This window comes from Schistocerca piceifrons, chromosome 6 (assembly GCF_021461385.2).
Source record: "Schistocerca piceifrons isolate TAMUIC-IGC-003096 chromosome 6, iqSchPice1.1, whole genome shotgun sequence".
Taxonomy (NCBI): domain Eukaryota; kingdom Metazoa; phylum Arthropoda; class Insecta; order Orthoptera; family Acrididae; genus Schistocerca; species Schistocerca piceifrons.
In genome coordinates this window covers 261,311,578-261,333,925 of record NC_060143.1, presented here as the reverse complement: position 1 = coordinate 261,333,925, position 22,348 = coordinate 261,311,578, and positions in this window count along the sequence as shown.

The following is a 22,348-nucleotide window of genomic DNA, read 5'->3' as shown; positions in this document are numbered from 1 at the left end:
CACTGCACGAAGCGATGCATGGTAGGAAAATACCTTCACCACTTGAGGCAATCAAACCAAAGATAAGGAAAAACGGTGAACCCATACAAGTTTTTCCGAGGAGATTGTAGGCAATGTGGAAATGTGTACAGTACAATGAAAAAATTTGTCATCTGCACCAAGGTCTGTATCAAGTTGTTATGATGACATCACCAGTAAATGCCAACCTGCAATTACTAAAGCATATGACCATTATACATGTCAGGTGTATTCATCCTTTTAGAGATTCATCAGAGCATCAGATTCATTGCCACACATGATATAAGCGCTCCTTCCAAAGGCAGGGTGGGGGGGAGGGTGGGAGAGAAAAATCACACACACACACACACACACACACACACACACACACACACACACACACACCTCATAATCAATTCCATATGTTTTGGGATGCCAAAAGGAGTAGCAGTACTCACATATTAAGGTGTATTATTTTGTAACACAATCTTTGGACAGAAAATTATTAGTCTTTAACAAAAATAACAAGAAGTAGCAGGCAAGCACCGTAGAATGTTACATTAACAGCCGCGGGTCACAAGCCCTCATCCCTGCACCATCCCTCTGAAGCTTCAGTGGTGTTGGCACGGGATCTTCGAGTCTGTCACCATGCCCTCTGGTGGCAGCAAAAGCAGCAGCAATGCCTACAGTATCTACATGGTAGGGTGAGTGCAGTCTTTCTGTTTGACTGTGAGTGTCGTGGCAAGTCAGTGCATTTAGCCAGGGGTTGAGTCAAGCTTGTAAGTTCAGTCGGTGACAGGAGTAATTGCAGGAGGTGTAAATATAAATGTTAGTTTTCACCTCATTGACAAGTATAATATGGGTGTCACAAGTAAGAGGTGTGGGTCATTGTCTAATAGTATATAAGCTGTTAACCATGAGTAGATGAAGCTAAGTCAACTCATCATTTCAGTGTATAAGAACAGTGAGTGTGAGCTGCCACTCATGTAAGACTAATTAAGTTGTGGCGTGCTAGTGTTACGGTTAAGTGTTCTCATAATTTTATTTTGTTTTGTGTGGTGCAAGCATGTAAGGTAGTGAGGCATGTTAGGATAGTGGCATGTTTTAGTGGTTTTCTTTTTTTTTTTTTTCATTTATGACTGTGTAGCTGATAGGAGGTAATGATGCTTTGGTCAGTACCACAGGTAGCAGCATTGTTTGTATTGCAAGAAGATAGCTGGGAGGAAGTACTGAGACTTTTAAGAGGTGAAACAGATAAATTGCAAGCAGAATAGGCGGAGAAGAATAAGAGATGCTGAGTTGAAGGAAATGACTGATCACAGATCTCTCTAGTATACATATGAACTGTGGAGAGGGTATCACATATGGATAATGGAAAGTGGCTTTCTGGATGTGAGAAATGGGCTGATTCTGGAGATGATGGACAGAAAGAAATAAAAGAGGAAGAGGAAGCTGAAAGAGAGAGGAACAGGCCTGTGGATAATTTACCTGTTCCTGCATAATATCAAACTACTGTTGATGTAGTTAAACCTGTCGAACTTGTGAGAAGTCTGACAGAATGTCCAGGATAGTCATATGATTTTTTTTTTGGGGGGGGGGGGGGGAGGGGTAAGATTAAATTAGACTAAATTAGTTGTCTTCCCCCCATGAACCATGGTCCTTGCTGTTGGTGGGGAGGCTTGCATGCCTCAACGATACAGATAGCCGTACCGTAGGTGCAACCACAACGAAGGGGTATCTGTTGAGAGGCCAGACAAATGTGTGGTTCCTGAAGAGGAGCAGCAGCCTTTTCAGTAGTTGCAGGGGCAACAGTCTGGATGATTGACTGATCTGGCCTTGTAACAGTAACCAAAACGGCCTTGCTGTTGTGGTACTGCGAACGGCTGAAAGCAAGGGTGAAACTACAGCCATAATTTTTACCGAGGGCAGGCAGCTTTATTGTATGATTAAATGATGATGGCGTCCCCTTGGGTAAAATATTCCGGAGGTAAAATAGTCACCCATTCGGATCTCCGGGCGGGGACTACTCAAGAGGACGTCATTATCAGGAGAAAGAAAACTGGCATTCTATGGATCGGAGAGTGGAATGTCAGATCCCTTAATCAGGCAGGTAGGTTAGAAAATTTAAAAAGGGAAATGGATAGGTTAAAGTTAGATATAGTGGGAATTAGTGAAGTTCGGTGGCAGGAGGAACAAGACTTTTGGTCAGGCGAATACAGGGTTATAAATACAAAATAAAACAGGGGTAATGCAGGAGTAGGTTTAATTATGAATAAAAAAATAGGAGTGCGGGTAAGTTACTACAAACAGCATAGTGAACGCATTATTGTGGCCAAGATAGATACGAAACCCACGCCTACTACAGTAGTACAAGTTTATATGCCAACTAGCTCTGCAGATGATGAAGAAATTGATGAAATGTATGATGAGATAAAAGAAATTATTCAGGTAGTGAAGGGAGACGAAAATTTAATAGTCATGGGTGACTGGAATTCGACAGTAGGAAAAGAAAGAGAAGGAAACATATTAGGTGAATATGGATTGGGGCTAAGAAATGAAAGAGGAAGCCACCTGGTAGAATTTTGCACAGAGCATAACTTAATCATAGCTAACACTTGGTTCAAGAAACATGAAAGAAGGTTGTATACATGGAAGAACCCTGGATATACTAGAAGGTTTCAGATGGATTATATAATGGTAAGACAGAGATTTAGGAACCAGATTTTAAATTGTAAGACATTTCCAGGGGCAGATGTGGACTCTGACCACCATCTATTGGTTATGAACTGTAGATTAAAACTGAAGAAACTGCAATAAGGTGGGAATTTAATGAGATGGGAACTGCATAAACTCACTAAATCAGAGGTTGTACGGAGTTTCAGGGAGAGCATAAGGAAACAATTGACAGGAATGGGGGAAAGAAATATAGTAGAAGAAGAATGGGTAGCTTTGTGGGTTGAAATAGTGAAGGCAGCAGAGGATCAAGTAGGTAAGATGACGAGACATAATAGAAATCCTTGGGTAACAGAAGAGATATTGAATTTAATTAATGAAAGGAGAAAATTTAAAAATGCAGTAAATGAAGCAGGCAAAAAGGAATACAAACGTCTCAAAAATGAGATCGACAGGAGGTGCAAAATGGCTAAGGAGGCATGGCTAGAGGCCAAATGTAAGTATGTAGAGGGAGTAGACAACATTCCATTAGAACTACTGATAGCCTTGGGAGAGCCAGTCCTGACAAAACTCTACCATCTGGTGAGCAAGATGTATGAGACAGGCGAAATACCCTCAGACTTCAAGAAGAATATAATAATTCCAATCCCAAAGAAAGCAGGTATTGACAGATGTGAAAATCACCGAACTATCAGTTTAATAAGTCACAGCTGCAAAATACTAACGCGAATTCTTTACAGACAAATGGAAAAACTGGTAGAAGCCGACCTTGGGGAAGATCAGTTTGGATTCCGTAGAAATATTGGAACACGTGAGGCAATACTGACCCTACAACTTATCTTAGAAGAAAGATTAAGGAAAGGCAAATCTACATTTCTAGCATTTGTAGACTTAGAGAAAGCTTTTGACAATGTTGACTGGAGCGAAAGGCTATTTACAATTTGTACAGAAACTAGATGGCAGTTATAAGAGTCGAGGGACATGAAAGGGAAGCAGTGGTTGGGAAGGGATTAAGACAGGGTTGTAGCCTCTCCCCGATGCTATTCAATCTGTATTTTGAACAAGCAGTAAAGGAAACAAAAGAAGAGTTCGGAGTAGGTATTAAAATCCATGGAGAAGAAATAAAAACTTTGAGGTTCGCCGATGACATTGTAATTCTGTCAGAGACAGCAAAGGACTTGGAAGAGCAGTTGAACGGAATGGACAGTGTCTTAAAAGGAGGGTATAAGATGAAAATCAACAAAAGCAAAACAAGAATAATGGAATGTACTCGAATTAAGTCGGGTGATGCTGAGGGAATTAGATTAGGCAATGAGACACTTAAAGTAGTAAAGGAGTTTTGCTATTTGGGGAGCAAAATAACTGATGATGGTCGAAGTAGAGAGAATATAAAAGGTAGACTGGCAATGGCAAGGAAAGCGTTTCTGAAGAAGAGAAATTTGTCAACATCCAGTATTGATTTAAGTGTCAGGAAGTCGTTTCTGAAAGTATTTGTATGGAGTGTAGCCATGTATGGAAGTGAAACATGGACGATAAATAGTTTGGACAAGAAGAGAATAGAATCTTTCGAAATGTGGTGCTACAGAAGAATGCTGAAGATTACATGGGTAGATCATATGACTAATGAGGAGGTATTGAATAGAATTCGGGAGAAGAGGAGCTTGTGGCACCACTTGACTGGAAGAAGGGATCTGTTGGTAGGACATATTCTGAGGCATCAAGGGATCACCAATTTAGTACTGGAGAGCAGAGTGGAGGCTAAAAATCGTAGAGGGAGACCAAGAGATGAATACACTAAGCAAATTCAGAAGGATGTAGGCTGCAGTAGGTACTGGGAGATGAAGAAGCTTGCACAGGATAGAGTAGCATGGAGAGCTGCATCAAACCAATCTTAGGACTGAAGACCACAACAACAACAAATTAGTTAGGGATGGTATCATAATGTAAGCTTCTAGGAACTACCAAGGCACAGAATACTTACTTTGCAAAGCAATTATTTTTCACTACTGGGTGATAATGTGTGTTGTGTTGAGGCCTGGACTGGATGGACAGGGAAGCACATGTGCTGGTGATTTTTGTATTGTGTAGAATGGAAATCCAGATGGATTTGTTGTTTTAGATAGTATAGGGAATGCACAAAAAGTTGTTGATAGTAGTGTGTTGCAGATGTTGGGGAAGAAATAGTAGAGGCACAAATATTTCCTGAGAAGCAGGGGGAACAGACAGAAAGGAAGGAAGAGGAAGACTTTTTGTAAAGTGGGTAATCAAGTAAACAGGGCTGAATCTGCTGAAGAGTGTACACCAGAGGTTCAGAATGTAACATGAGCACAAGTACTGGGTTAGAGCTTGCAGGGCAAGCATCTGACATGTGTAGTGAGCTGTTTACAGCACAGCCAAGGTCTGATGTATGCAATGGCAGTTTTACAGTCACAAATAAAATATTAAAAACAAAAACTTCAGCAGCTTCAGCAGAAACAAGATCACCACCTGAAAAAGCAGTAGCAGCAGGCAGCCAAAAAATGTCTTTAAGGCCAAGAAGAGCGGCAATGCAGGAAAAGGATTTTCTATGGTGTTGTCGCAGAACAAGGAGAGTGCCTTCCCAAAAGCAAACTGCAAAAACACCACCTACTAGGAACACAAAGCAGCCAAATCACCAGAAGGATTTTTTATTAACAAGAGGAAGCAAGCAACATGTAAGCTGAAGGCCACTGCATCAGTATCCGAGTTACCTGCACTCACATCAAATGACAAGGACTCAAATATCGCACAAAAAACAGTGAACAAGGGAAATTGCAAGATAAACAGTCAATCATGGGTAAATACATCTGCTAATAAGTATACTAATGTGTTAAAACTCTTACACCACAATGTTCAATCTCTAGAAAATAAGTTATTTCAGTTTGAATTAGTAAATCTTGAACTGAAAATTGATGTTCTATATGTAACTGAACACTGGTTAGACAAAGACCAGATTACGTCAACTTTGATTCCGGGTTACAAGCTTGCCAGTTATTATTGTAGAAGCAATAGTAAATGGGGTGGAGCAGCTATTTTTGTACAATATTATTTAAAATTTACTGCAGTAGAAAATCATCAAAACTTGGCAAGAGACAAAGCCTTTGAGCTGTGTGTTGCTGATTTGACAGATGTTAATATTTTGGTTGTAACACTATATAGGTTTGGGGACTGGGAAATTTTCATTAAAAAATTTGAAAGGCTGTAAATTTTATTAAGTGCGAGAGAAAGAAAGTGGTTATTTGTGAAGATGTAAATTTAGATTGTTTTACAAGATTCAAATCATAGAAATGAAATGTTAAATATAGTCAATAGTTTTGGTTTTAAACACACAGTCAATTCCCCAACTAGAATTACTGCCGATAGCAAAACTGCAGTTGACCAAGTTTTTACAAGACTATGTGACCTAAATTATAGCACTAATGTTATAAATATGGGTTACAGTGACCATGAAGATCAGCTCCTATCTATTGAACTGAAATCAGACACCAACTGTGGACAAAAAGCTAAAATAGTTTAACAAAGAGACTTCAGTGATGACAACATTAGAGTGTTTAATTTTATGCTGACAAGGGAAACATGGGGCGATGTCTTTAGTAAAACTGAAGTAAATAGCATGTTCGACAGTTTCCACAATGTATACCTTCACTGAAACTTCCTGGCAGATTAAAACTGTGTGCCCGACCGAGACTCGAACTCGGGACCTTTGCCTTTCACGGGAAAGTGCTCTACCATCTGAGCTACCGAAGCACGACTCACGACCAGTACTCACAGCTTTACTTCTGCCAGTATCTCGTCACCTACCTTCCAAACTTTACAGAAGCTCTCCTGCGAACCTGCAGAACTAGCACTCCTGAAAGAAAGGATAATGCGGAGACATGGCTTAGCCACAGCCTAGGGGATGTTTCCAGAATGAGATTTTCACTCTGCAGCGGAGTGTGTGCTGATATGAAACTTCCTGGCAGATTAAAACTGTGTGCCCGACCGAGACTCGAACTCGGGACCTTTGCCTTTCGCTGGCAAGTGCTCTACCATCTGAGCTACCGAAGCATGACTCACGCCCGGTACTCACAGCTTTACTTCTGCCAGTATCTCATCCCCTACCTTCCAAACTTTACAGAAGCTCTCCTGCGAACCTGCAGAACTAGCACTCCTGAAAGAAAGGATACTGCGGAGACATGGCTTAGCCACAGCCTGGGGGATGTTTCCAGAATGAGATTTTTACTGTGCAGCGGAGTGTGCGCTGATATGAAACTTCCTGGCAGATTAAAACTGTGTGCCCGACCGAGACTTGAACTCGGGACTTTTGCCTTTCGTGGGCAAGTGCTCTACCATCTGAGCTACTGAAGAAAGACTCACGCCCGGTACTCACAGCTTTACTTCTGCCAGTATCTCGTCTCCTATCTTCCAAACTTTACAGAAGCTCTCCTGGCGTGAGTCGTGCTTCGGTAGCTCAGATAGTAGAGCACTTGCCCGCGAAAGGCAAAGGTCCCGAGTTCGAGTCTCGGTCGGGCACACAGTTTTAATCTGCCAGGAAGTTTCATATCAGCGCACACTCCGCTGCAGAGTGAAAATCTCATTCTGGAAACATCCCCCAGGCTGTGGCTAAGCCATGTCTCCACAGTATCCTTTCTTTCAGGAGTGCTAGTTCTGCATGTTCGCAGGAGAGCTTCTGTAAAGTTTGGAAGGTAGGAGACGAGATACTGGCAGAAGTAAAGCTGTGAGTACCGGGCGTGAGTCGTGCTTCAGTAGCTCAGATGGTAGAGCACTTGCCCGCGAAAGGCAAAGGTCCCGAGTTCGAGTCTCGGTCGGGCACACAGTTTTAATCTGCCAGGAAGTTTCATATCAGCGCACACTCCGCTGCAGAGTGAAAATCTCGTTCTATACCTTCACTACTTTCATGTAGTGTTTCCAATGAAAAAAAGGAGGATTAAGATAGTAAAAAATAAATGTTGGGTAATGAAAGGCATTATAACTTCCAGTAGAAAGAAAAACAATTCTTCACTGTCTTATTAAGCACAGAAATACTACTCCAGAATTCAGAAATTATGTGAAAAAATACAACCAAATATTCAGCAAGGTAATAAAATAAGCCAAAAAACGAAAAAATGATGAGTACATCTCAAATGCAAACAATAAAATGAAAGCTGTATGGAAGGTTACTAGAGCAGAAACCGGTACAGAACAGTCAACTTCACAAAATCTCTCTCTTCATATTGAAAATAACAGACACTCCGATCCAAAAGAGGTAGCTGAAAAGTTTAACATGTACTTTACTAATATAGCAAAGCAGTTAATTGAAAATCAGTATGACGATGGACCTACATGCCTACCAAATTATTTAAATGTTAGTGTTAAGTCTATGTTCATTCAAACAGTCACAGAAACAGAGGTGAAACAAATAATAAGGTCACTCAAAAACAAATATTCATGTGGACTAGATGGTGTGCCAGACTATGTCTTTAAAAAGTCATCTGATAATGTATTAAAACCTCTAATATATACAGGGCTATTACAAATGATTGAAGCGATTTCATAAATTCACTGGAGCTCCATTCATTGACATATGGTCACGACACACTACAGATACGTAGAAAAACTCATAAAGTTTTGTTCGGCTGAAGCCGCACTTCAGGTTTCTGCCGCCAGAGCGCTCGAGAGCGCAGTGAGACAAAATGGCGACAGGAGCCAAGAAAGCGTATGTCGTGCTTGAAATGCACTCACATCAGTCAGTCATAACAGTGCAACGACATTTCAGGACAAGTTCAACAAAGATCCACCAACTGCTAACTCCATTCGGCGATGGTATGCGCAGTTTAAAGCTTCTGGATGCCTCTGTAAGGGGAAATCAACGGGTTGGCCTGCAGTGAGCGAAGAAACGGTTGAACGCGTGCGGGCAAGTTTCACGCGTAGCCCGCGGAAGTCGACGAATAAAGCAAGCAGGGAGCTAGACGTACCACAGCTGACGGTTTGGAAAATCTTACGGAAAAGGCTAAAGCAGAAGCCTTACCGCTTATAATTGCTACAAGCCCTGACACCCGATTACAAAGTCAAACGCTTTGAATTTTCAGCGCGGTTGCAACAGCTCATGGAAGAGGATGCGTTCAGTGTGAAACTTGTTTTCAGTGATGAAGCAACATTTTTTTCTTAATGGTGAAGTGAACAGACACAATGTGCGAATCTGGGCGGTAGAGAATCCTCACGCATTCGTGCAGCAAATTCGCAATTCACCAAAAGTTAACGTGTTTTGTGCAATCTCACGGTTTAAAGTTGACAGCCCCTTTTTCTTCTGCGAAAAAAACGTTACAGGACACGTGTATCTGGAGATGCTGGAAAATTGGCTCATGCCACAAGTGGAGACCGACAGCGCCGACTTCATCTTTCAACAGGATGGTGCTCCACCGCACTTCCATCATGATGTTAGGCATTTCTTAAACAGGAGATTGGAAAACCGATGGATCGGTCATGGTGGAGATCATGATCAGCAATTCATGTCATGGCCTCCACGCTCTCCCGACTTAACCTCATGCGATTTCTTTCTGTGGGGTTATGTGAAAGATTCAGTGTTTAAACCTCCTCTACCAAGAAACGTGCCAGAACTGCGAGCTCGCATCAACGATACTTTCGAACTCATTGATGGGGACATGCTGCGCCGAGTGTGGGAGGGACTTGATTATCGGCTTGATGTCTGCTGAATCACTAAAGGGGCACATATCGAACATTTGTGAATGCCTAAAAAAACTTTTTGAGTTTTTGTATGTGTGTGCAAAGCATTGTGAAAATATCTCAAATAATAAAGTTATTGTAGAGCTGTGAAATCGCTTCAGTCATTTGTAATAACCCTGTATATTAAACAACTCCTTATCAACTGGAATCTTTCCCAATAGCCTAAAAACAGCTGAACTAACTCCACTGTGCAAAAAAGGGGACTCTGAAAATGTAAATAATTATCGTCCAGTATCCCAACTCAGTGTTTTCTCCAAAATATTTGAGAAAATTTTCTACAATAGACTACTAAGCTACATTACAAAAAATTCATTACTCTCAAAAAATCAACATGGATTCAGTAAATCAAAGTCTACAACAACAGCAATGTATGAGTACATAGAAGCTGTGCTTAAAGCACTGGATGACAGAAAAGATGCTACTGGTATCTTTCTGGACCTTTCAAAAACTTTCGACATAATTGACCAAGACTTCCTCATTCACAAATTAGATCAAAAAGGTGTCGGAGGAATCCCAAATCAGTTGATAAGATCTTACCTAGAAAACAGGCAGCAAGTGGTGGTTTTAAGGCATGATGTCATTTCAGTACAAGGAAATATTATCACAACAACACATGTCTCCAGTAAATCAACAATAAAGTACGGAGTGCCACAAGGTTCTGCCCTAGGACCTCTACTGTTCCTCCTTTATAATGATGATATAAATGACTTTATTATATTGGGAAAACTAATCTTATTTGCTGATGACACCAGCATATTAATAACAGCTGCTGACAAAATCTCATTGGAAGTAGCAATAGATACTGTAATGTCCCAAATTACTAGCTGGTTTCAAAAAAATAAAATAATAATAAATAAAGAAAAAACTCTTTATGAAGTTCCACTCTTCTCCACATGTGCAAAACTTTGTTACAGTATCATACCTAGAAAATATGTTACTGAACTCTGTTACTGACACTAAGGTTCTAGGCCTATGGGTACAAGATAATTTAAAATGGGACTGTCATATAAAAGAACTTGAGAAAAAACTTTCAAAAGCTTGTTATGCTCTGTTTGTATTAAATAAAAGTGCAAGCAAGTCAACAGTTATTCAGGCGTTTTATGCATACTTCCATGCACTACTTCGATATGGGCTAATCTTCTGGGGAAATTCAGCCATCAGCATAAAGATCTTTAGGATGCAGAAAAGAACAATCAGGGCTACCTGCAATGTAAGAAAACTGGAAACATGTAGACCACATTTCATCCAGAAGAAAATAATGAGCCTACTGAGCCTTTACATATATGAGTGTATCCTGTTCACAAATGAGTATCTTTTAAACCAAACTGGACATTTTCAACAAAATAAGCATGTACAGTCACAACACAGCACAAATAATATCCACATGTCACAGTGTAGAACAGCACTGTACCAAAAAAGTGTATCACAGATAACAGTTCAGCTATATAACAGCCTACCCAGTGATTTAAAATCGCAGCAACATAAAAATTTTTTTAAACATAATCTTAAGTCATTTCTAGCGGAAAAATGTTTTTACTCTGTAAAAGAATTTTTAAATTACAAAAAAATAGCCTTGTAAACAATGATTATGTAATAATGGTTAAATTCAAATTGCTATATTTGTCACTTGTAATTTATGATTGTTATCTGTAATTAATTTTGTCATGCTCTCTCTCTCTCTCTCTCTCTCTCTCTCTCTCTCTCTCTCTCTGTGTGTGTGTGTGTGTGTGTGTGTGTGTGTGTGTGTGTGTGTGTGTGTGTGTGTGTGTGTTTTTCCTGCTCCTTTCGCAATTTTGACCTGTCCTATATTCAATGTACTGTTTAAGTATGTAATGAAGCAAACGGACCAACAGTTACGAAACCACCAGACAGACATGTGACATGCCAAACATAAAAGTTTAATGAAGCCAGACTATGTTTTGTTAAAGTTAAGAATAACCGAACAATGGAAAACCCATTTTTTTTTATTGTGCCTATCACGACTCAACACCTCCGCTATATGGTGAGTAGTAACTTTCCTTCTCTCGTATTGTTAAGAATAACTGATTAACAAAGAAAGAGTGTCATTTTTCTTTCTAAGTGGGAATTGGAGAATTAGATATTTTTTCTTGTGTATGAGCATGGCAACAGCCCTAGCAGTGAGTGAAACAGGTTTTTCAATATTTAAGTTAATGCTTGGGGCAAGGGACCATTGAGAGATGTTGTGAGATTAAGCAATAGCGAGAGATCAAAGAGAGGTTAGCGAAAGATGAAAGACAGATTTACATTGTCATGGTTTAATGCATTAATTTGCATAGTAGTTAGTAATAGCAAATTTAGTGTTGGGTACTGGTTTCATGGATTAAGGGTAGAAGTAATTACAATAAAGAACTGGACCAGAGTAAGACCCAAGGGACCAGGTCTTTTCCATAGAGGAGGCCAATGTAGTGCTGTGGCCTGGTCTTTGGACAGAAAATTATGTCTTTAACAAAAGTAAGGAGAAGTAGGATGGAAGCGCCAAAGAACATTGCGTTAACATGTGTGGGTCAGTAGCCACCAGTGTGGTGACATGTGGGTCACAATAACAGATATGCCAGTGGATTGTGCAGTGAGTATAGCCAAGCTCAACAGTAAATGGTGCCATGCAGCAGTTAGAATGTAGCAAGTATGGCAGTGTCACCACACCAGCGCAAGTCTCTTGCTATGGCAATGTCACTAGGTGTCATGTTTTAGTGAAACAAATGGGCACTGGAAGCATATAAATAAATCTGAATTTGAAGGCAGGGATCACTTGTCAGCACCACAAGCCAGCAGTACACCATTTTACAGAACATCAAGATGACTGGTCTTTGCCTGTTGCAGCCATAGGTTGAAGATCTGACTGCATCTGCTGTCTGCACTAAGTCTTTCATGGGGCTCAGTCACTGCCCTGCCACCCCTGCTGCTGCCACTGACACCGGGTTCCTAGGAGGACTACTGTCCGAGGGTAGCAGGATGCATCTCACGCACAGCAGACTCCACACGCCACCACTACGGCCACGTGTGGAGCTCACTGTCTCCCAAGTGAGATACCATCGCAGCACAACATGATGCACCACTCGCATCAATAACTGTGACCTACACAGGCTGCCGGCCTCAGCAGCGTGAGGTACTGGCTTGGTTGCACCCCATTCATCAGCCTCACCAGGATCAACGAGCAGAGACATGCCTGCCAAATCATGCCATATATCTAAGTCAATAAAAGTTCTTTGTAACTGTTAAAAATGTTTGCTGTGGGCCCCATACCCTGTTGCCACCGCTCACTCAACCTCTGGCATGCACAGCACACTACAGTTACAAAGAACATCAGATCACAGGAGTAGAGTTTCTTATATATGTTTGGGGGTTTAGCATAAGGTGTTAATCACAGATAATGGATTGGAAGAAGGGATGGAGAATGATTACAACTTATTTTCTCCAGTAACATAATCAGCTAGGAAGCCCGTGGGTTGCATCATAGTCTTGGCAGTACTGCATCTCTGGTATTGCTAGGGGATAAGAGCATTGCAAGACCAGTCACTGGACGGAGGGGTAGTTTTCTCCAGACAGGAAGACATCATCCTAACCAGCCACTGGTGGATGCTAAAACTAAGATAAAATGTGTGGGAAGTGGGAAATGAAGTACGGAGGTTAGAAGAACTGTTCTTGGAACTGCGCCACAAGTTTGAGAAGAAGGGGGTATTAGGTGCAGTTCTGAAAGAGTACTGAAAACTATTATCTCCTTCAAATGTCTAAGAGACCAGTTATCACCAGCTGCGGATTTAGTGTCATGTACCTAGCAATGAGCAAGCAGTAAAAGAAACAAAAGAAAAATTTGGAGTAGGAATTAAAATTCATGGAGAAGAAATAAAAACTTTGAGGTTCGCCGATGACATTGTAATTCTGTCAGAGACAGCAAAGGACTTGGAAGAGCAGCTGAACGGAATGGACAATGTCTTAAAAGGAGGATATAAGATGAACATCAAGACAAGCAAAACGAGGATAATGGAATGTACTCGAATTAAGTTGGGTGATACTGAGGGAATTAGATTAGGAAATGAGACACTTAAAGTAGTAAAGGATGTTTGCTATTTGGGTACCAAAATAACTGATGATGGTCGAAAAAGAGAGGATATAAAATGTAGACTGGCAATGGCAAGGAAAGCGTTTCTGAAGAAGAAAAATTTGTTAACATCGAGTATAGATTTAAGTGTCAGGAAGTCGTTTCTCAAATTATTTGTATGGACTGTAGCCATGTATGGAAGTGAAACGTGGACAAAAAATAGTTTGGACAAGAAGAGAATAGAAGCTTTCGAAATGTGGAGTTACAGAAGAATGCTGAAGATTAGATGGGTATAATGCATAACTAATGAGGAGGTATTTAATAGAATTAGAGAGAAGAGAAATTTGTGCCACAATTTGAGTAGAGGAAGGGATCGGTTGGTAGAGCATATTCTGAGGCATCAAGGGATCACGAATTTAGTATTGAAGGGCAGTGTGGAGGGTAAAAATCATAGAGGGAGACCAAGCGATGAATACACTAAACAGATTCAGAAGGATGTAGGTTGCAGTAGGTACTGGGAGATGATGAAGCTTGCATAGGATAGAGTAGCATGCAGAGCTGCATCAAACCAGTCTCTGGACTGAAGACCACAACAACAACAACTACAACACCTAGCAATGACATAAGAAACAGTGGTTAGACATGGGATGCAGGGTTCTGATAACAGTATTATGAACAACGAATACCAACAACATTTGGGAAATCAATGTCACCTTAGTGAAGGTGAAGAGTGGCAGAGAGTAAAATGGCTCTACAGGGTATATATATGGACAAGAAAACAAAATTCCCAGATTTCCTGATTAAAAATACACTTTTTTCCAGTTGAAAATACACTATACTTCAAGTAAAAGTACATTTATTCAGTGTTAAGTGACAATACACTTACCATCAGAGCTATAAAACATCTATCCTTTGAATGCTTAAGACTTTATATACCAACATAGGGCTTCCCAATACTTTAAGAAATAAAAAACTTAAAAATGCATGCGTTTTAGAAAGATATTTGCCACGCGGCCTCATGTACACTGCATTTTTTTATATTATGAAAGTATAAAGATAAGTTCACCAAATACAGCATAGTAGCTTACGAAGCACTGAAATTGAGACTGCAATACGTTTCTGTTAGCAAGTCGTAGCTCATGTCACATTATCTCAACAGTCAATGACAGCTGTTATAACCTTTAATCACCAATAATTGCGTGGATATTCAAACACACTCACTTAGAAACAATAGCTCGTTACATGATAACAACTCAGTATCTCTTATTCGACTGCCGTGCCATGACATGCGGCCGGCGCCGTTCATAGCTAGGTGGCGCTCCCACGCTCAGCCGAGTTGCGGAGCGCGTCTACCGCCGTTTGCACATACTGTCATGGCGGCACTGTTAAATGTAGTGGCACTGTCACAACACTCCCCCCCCCCCCCCCCCCCCTTGAAAAAAAAAAAAACACTCACTTCCTTGGAGACATGGACAGTGCGGAGACATCCATGGCCTCTTGTGAGGCCCCGAGAAGATCCCATGGAGAGACACGAGAGTATGGTCGAAAATGTCCAGGACGGAAGCTCGTGCGTGGAATGTGCCTCCTGGGCGAGAGAATGGGTGAAAACTCCGGAGCAGCATCCATAGGTGTCGTGGACCCGGGCTGTGTGCTCCAGCGAGATGGGTCCCGGAGAAGGCGGCGTCGCAACTGAGTCCGGTTCCGGCGTACTCGGAAGCGTTAGCGACGTCGGCTGCATCAACATGTACGGTAGATCGGCAGCAGCGACAGGACTGGCGTCTTGGGCTGGTGGAGGCGAAGGAAGGGGTGGTGGCACCGGCATGGCCACCACTCGTGAGCGCATCTGGTCGTAATGGCGAACAACCCTGCCATTGTCCGTACGTATTTCACAAAGCCGGCGGCTGCGAAGAGCCTTGACCACCCCTGGAATCCATTTAGGGCGAGATCCATACCCTCGTGCCCACACGTCGGCGCCCACCGAGTATTTTCCCACACTAGGGGACACAGCACAAGGCCTGACAGGGTGAAGCAGGTGCAGTAGAGTGCGAGGTTGGCGGCCATGCAAGAGCTCAGCAGGGCTGCGATCACCCAGAGGCGTGAAGCGATAAGAACTCAGAAATTGCAGCAGAGCGTCATCTGTGGAAAAATCATTAAGGAATTTTTTCATCTGGCTTTTGAAAGTGCGGACAAGGCGCTCGACCTCCCCATTCGATTGCGGATGGAAGGGCGGTGCTGTAACATGATCAATCCCTTGTCCAGTACAAAAATCACGGAAGGCCTGCGAAGAGAACTGAGGGCCATTGTCTGTGACGATCGTGGATGGAAGACCTTCTAGCGCAAAGATTTTGGACAAAGCCAGCGTTGTCGCCGCAGTGGCGGGCGATGGACATTGAACAACAAACGGAAACTTCGAGAAGGCGTCAATCAACAGTAGCCAATAAGTACCGAGGAAGGGGCCGGCAAAGTCAGCGTGCACCCGTTCCCATGGCTGCACCGGATCAGGCCACGGAGAGGGCATAGTACGAGGTGCAGCCAGTTGTTGAGCACACTGACCACATGCAGCAACCATGTGGGCGATGTCCGAATCAATACCGAATACCGGGCCAATAAACGTGCCTGCGGGCCAGGGACTTAGTCCGAGAAATACCCCAATGGCCTTCATGCAACAGTTTGAGAACATCTTTGCGAAGAGAGGCTGGCACCACGACCCGTGGAGATGCGCCATCCATGGCCAGAAGAACAACACCATCACGAACAGACAGACGAAGGCGCAAGGCATGGTAGTTGCGAAGGGGATTCGATGCCCGGCCCTTGGTCCTGTCCGGCCAACCCCGTTGAACAAAACCGATCACCTGATGCAGGACCGGGTCCCGCGCAGTAGCCGACGCGACCTGTGAACCTGTAAGTGGAAAATCCTCGACTGCACGACGTTCTTCCTCATCAATGTGGAAACAGAGTAGTTCATCACGATCAAAAACGGGGTCGGGGCCCATCGGCAATCACGACAATGTATCAGCGTTGGCGTGCTGGGCCGTGGGGCGATAGGAATCTCATAGTGAAAACGAGACAGGTATAAGGCCCAACATTGCAGGCGGTGAGCTGCCTTATTCGGAAGCGACGCCGATGGGCTGAACAGAGAGACCAGCGGCTTGTGGTCGGTGATGAGGTGAAACTTAGAACCATACAAAAAAAGGCTGAACTTTTTTAGAGCATAAATGATAGTGAGCGCCTCCTTTTCGATTTGAGAGTAACGCCGTTGCGCATCGTTGAGGGTCTTGGGAGCATAGGCGATGGGCCGTTCCGACCCATCCTGATACCGATGGGTGTGAAGAGCCCCTAGGCCATACTGTGACGCGTCAGTCGCCAGAACCCAATGCTGACCCAGACAGAATGTGGCAAGACAAGGCGCCGACTGCAAATGAGCCTTCAGGCGGACAAAAGCCTGCTCACATTCGTCGGACCAACAGAAAGGGACATTTTTGCATAACAGTTGATGCAGAGGATGAGCTACCGCCACCGCGGATGGAATGAATTTGTGATAATAAGCAATCTTGCCTAGAAACGCCTGAAGCTCTCTGTCCATAGACGGTCGGGGTAGAGCGTTAATGGCCGTAACGTGCTGACGTAGAGGACATATACCCTCACGGGACAAGTGGAAACTAAGATACACAATGGAGGGTTGGAAGAACTGTGACTTGTCCAGATTGCACCTCAACCCAGCCAAATGCAAACCCGAAACAGTGAACGCAAATTGCGAAGGTGCTCCTCAGTGGAGGCCCCCGTGACAACAATGTCATCCAGATAGTTTATGCAGCCGGGAACGGAAGCCGTGAGCTGTTCCAAAAACCGCTGAAAAATGGCCAGTGCGCTAGCGACGCCAAATGGTAACTGCTGGTACTGATACAACCCACAAGGAGTGTTGATGACAAGAAATTCCTTGGAAGAAGCATCCAATGGCAACTGATGGTACGTCTCCGATAAGTCAAGTTTGGAAAAGAACTGGCCCCCAGCGAGCTTGGTAAATAACTCCTCAGGACGGGGAAGAGGATAAGCGTCAATGAGGCTCTGAGCGTTGACGGTGGCTTTAAAATCACCACACAATCGCAGACTCCCGTTTGGTTTAGAAACCACCACGATTGGCGATGCCCATTTGCTGGAGGTAACAGGAAGGAGAATCCCTGAAGCTGTTAACCTGTCTATCTCAGCCTTGACAGGTGCATGCAACGCCACCGGAATAGGGCATGCCCAGAAAAACTTAGGGCGAGCTGTAGGTTTAAGAGTAATGTGGGCTTCAAAATCCTTGGCACGATCCAGACCAGCAGAGAACATGGACAAAAATTCAGAACACAATCCATCCAGCTGTTGATACGGAATATCCTCAGATATGAGGTGCACATCATCATCAATGGAGAACCCGAACAACTGGAAAGCATCATAACCGAACAGGTTTTCAGTGCCCGCATGATCCACCACATAAATCGTGAGAGCCTAACAACAGACTTGTAGGCAGTGGAAGCATCAAATTGGCCAATGATAGGAATTTTCTGTTTGTTATAAGTTCTCAGATTTCGCGTAACTGGAGACAAGGGAGGGGAGCCCAACTCCAAATACATGCGAGAATTAATGAGAGTTACTGCAGAGCCAGTGTCCACATGCGTGCGAATGTCTTTATCCAGAACACGAACAGTAACAAACAACTTATTTGTTTGAGAAAGCACACAGTTAACATCCATGTCCGATGCCTCGTCGTCGTCGACAGGAACTTTAGGGGACTGACACACAGAAACAATGTGGCCTTTTTTACTACATGAATTACACGTGGCCCAACGTTTTGGACAACGTGGACAAGAAGGAAGTGCGGAACGAACCTGCTTCTGTGGTTGCTGTTTTCGCTGCGAGCGTTGCGACTCAACGCGACGTTGTTTACGCGAGTGAACCGCTGCCACATCTTCGTTCTCCTGTGAAACAGGCAAATTGTCCGTGTCGAAAGTTGACTGTACAGTGCCTACATCACACCACGCGTCTATTTGCGCGCCAGCAGCGTGAGACACTTCAAAGGATTGAGCGATGCTTAGAACTTCCGACAACGACGGGTTTGGCAGTTGTAGGGCACATTGCCGAACTTCTTTATCAGGAGCAAGCCGTAGAATAGCATCCCTAACCATTGAATCAGCATAAGACTCATGATGAGTGTCCGTGACAAACTGACATTTCCTACTCAGACCGTGTAGTTCCACCGCCCAAGCCCGGTAGGATTGATGGGGCTGTTTACGACACCGGTAGAATGCCACGCGGGCGGCAATGACGTGGGTGTTTTTTCGGTAATAGTTAGACAATAAGTCACACATTTCTTGGAAGGACAGAGAGGCAGGTTCCCTCAGAGGGGCTAACTGAGATAGCAGCTGATAGATCCGTGGGGAAATCCAAGATAGAAATAACGACTTACACATAGGAGCGTCGACAACGCCGAAAGCCAAGAAGTGTTGCCGCAAACGCTTCTCATAATCCTCTCAATCTTCAGCAGCCTCGTCGTAAGGAGGGAATGGAGGCGGAGAAGAGGAAGACAGACGATGAGTAAGCGACATCGACAACGCCTGAATAGCAGCCGTCAGCAGTGTTTGTTGTGCCTGAATAGCAGCCGTCAGCTGTGTTTGTTGTTCAATGAGCGCTTGCATAAGCTGTTCCATGTCTGCCCCGTCACGAACACACAAATCCACAACGCAGTGAAAATATCCGACCTCGTCGCCAAAAAGTGTTATAACCTTTAATCACCAATAATTGTGTGGATATTCAAACACACTCACTTAGAAACAATAGCTCGTTACATGATAACAAACTCAGTATCTCTTATTCGACTGCCGTGCCGTGACATGCGGCCAGCGCCGTTCGTAGCTAGGTGGCGCTCCCGCGCTCAGCCGAGTTGTGGAGCGCCTCTATCGCCGTCTGCGCATACTGTCATGGTGGCACTGTTAAATGTCGTGGCACTGTCACAACAACGGCAGATATCCAGAGCATACGACACATGAGGTACTCAGTTATAGCAACATCATTATTAAGTGGCAATAGGGAAAGTTAATGCTTTATATCAATATACATGCAGCACAGCTACAAGAAAACCTAAGTTTTCACAAATAATATTGGTTGTCAAAATTTTTTGCTGTTTGTTTTCTGAAAGTGTGGTTAGGCAGTATCCTAAGAGTACAGCTTAAATTGCAGCAGCTGAATATTAGTAACAAGCACGATTAAAAATTTCACTGCTGTACACTGAAGATTTCATGGGTTATCCGGCTGAATAAATGTTCCGTCGAGCACTTTGACTATTCCACAGAATTGCTCAAAACTCACTTCGCACTTTTTTGTGAACACTAATTACACTTTTTGCCATCGTATTGCATAATTTGTAATCTATGAAAAGTTACATTTTTATATAAGGGCATTGCGCGTTTAGGCACTGTATGCAACAGCTTGGTTGTGAGTTGTCGAAGACAACAAATGTGAAAGTAAAAGACATAATTGTGGTGACAGACTGATCTGTAGTGTACGCAGAGGTCTGGGTTAGAATGGAATGCAACAGCATGATTGTGAAATTGTGAAACCAATGAATATGAGAGCAAAAACCATGGTTGCTGTGAGAGACTGATCTGTAGCATAACTAGAGGTATAGGTTAGGCTGGAATGCAACAGTTAGGTTGTGAGTTAGCAAAGCCAGTGAATGTAAACACACAACAATTGTAGTCAGTTGACGAAGTGAAATTTGGGAAAAGGAAACACAACAAAGGCCGTGAAATGATACGAAATTGGGCGTTCGGTGCAGTTCAGCTAAGGTCAAAAATTGCTTCCCCGAGTCCGCTGAATTTCGGGTCAAGGAAATGTTGTTCAGAATAATAAAAGAAAAGATCCTCCCTGGGATGACGATTGCTAGTGACTGCCTCAGTTCATACAACACTCAAGGAACTGAAGGTTTTCTGCTCCTTAAAGTGAACCACAGTGTGAACTTCATAGATACGAAGGATCATTCCATTCACACACAGAACATGGACAGAATGTGGCAGGACATTAGGAGTGGCATCCCATAATATGGCAGAAAGACCAAACACTTCATACATTACCTAGCTGAGTATATATTCCATCAAGCACGTTGCCAGAAGTAAATACCCAGTATTACATCACTTTACCCACCCAGCTGAATTGTAATGCGATATGTCTTTCAAAAAATGTTGTAAGCAAGACTAGCGATTAATACTCTGTGCCTTTTGGTCAAACTGGCGCCTTCAATTTCCTCAACACTACTGGTATGTTACAGAATCACTTTGCATGGTACTGTACATTTTGGACATTACATTGGAATGTTGTTGTTGTTGTTGTGATCTTCAGTCCTGAGACTGGTTTGATGCAGCTCTCCATGCTACTCTATCCTGTGCAAGCTTCTTCATCTCCCAGTACCTACTGAAGCCTACATCCTTCTGAATCTGCTTAGTGTATTCATCTCTTGGTCTCCCTCTATGATTTTTACCCTCCACACTGCCCTCCAGTACTAAATTGGTGATCCCTCGATGTCTCAGAACATGTCCTACCAACCGATCCCTTCTTATAGTCAAGTTGTGCCACAAGCTCCTCTTCTCCCCAATTCTATTCAATACCTCCTCATTAGTTATGTGATCTACCCACCTAATCTTCAGCATTCTTCTGTAGTACCACATTTCGAAAGCTTCTATTCTCTTCTTGTCCAAACTATTTATCGTCCATGTTTCACTTCCATACATGGCTACACTCCATACAAATACTTTCAGAAACAACTTCCTGACATTTAAATCTATACTCGATGTTAACAAATTTTTCTTCTTCAGAAACGCTTTCCTTGCCATTGCCAGTCTACATTTTATATCATCTCTACTTCGACCATCATCAGTTATTTTGCTCCCAAATAGCAAAACTCATTTACTACTTCAAGTGTCTCATTTCCTAATCTAATTCCCTCAGCATCACCCGACTTAATTCGACTACATTCCATTATCCTCGTTTTGCTTTTGTTGGTGTTCATCTTATACCCTCCTTTCAAGACACTGTCCATTCCGTTCAACTGCTCTTCCAAGTCCTTTGCTGTCTCTGACAGAATTACAATGTCATCGGCGAACCTCAAAGTTTTTATTTCTTCTCCATGGATTTTAATACCCACTCCCAACTTTTCTTTTGTTTCCTTTATTGCTTGCTCAATATACAGATTGAATAACATCGGGGATAGGCTACAACCCTGTCTTACTCTCTTCCCAACCAGTGCTTCCCTTTCATACCCCTCGACTCTTATAACTGCCATCTGATTTCTGTACAAATTGTAAATAGCCTTTCGCTCCCTGTATTTTACCCCTGCCATCTTCAGAATTTGAAAGAGAGTATTCCAGTCAACATTGTCAAAAGCTTTCTCTAAGTCTACAAATGCTAGAAATGTAGGTTTACCTTTTCTCAATCTTTCTTCTAAGATAAGTCGTAGGGTCAGTATTGCTTCACGTGTTCCCACATTTCTACGGAATCCAAACTGATCTTCCCCGAGGTCAGCTTCTACCAGTTTTTCCATTTGTCTGTAAAGAATTTGCGTTAGTAGTTTGCAGCTGTGACTTATTAAACTGATAGTTCGGTAATTTTCACAACTGTCAACACCTGCTCTCTTTGGGATTGGAATTATTATATTCTTCTTGAAGTCTGAGGGTATTTCACCTGTCTCGTACATCTTGCTCACCAGATGGTAGAGTTTGGTCAGGACTGGCTCTCCCAAGGCCATCAGTAGTTCTGATGGAATGTTGTCTACTCCCGGAGCCTTGTTTCGACTCAGGTCTTTCAGTGCTCTGTCAAACTCTTCACACAGTATCGTATCTCCCATTT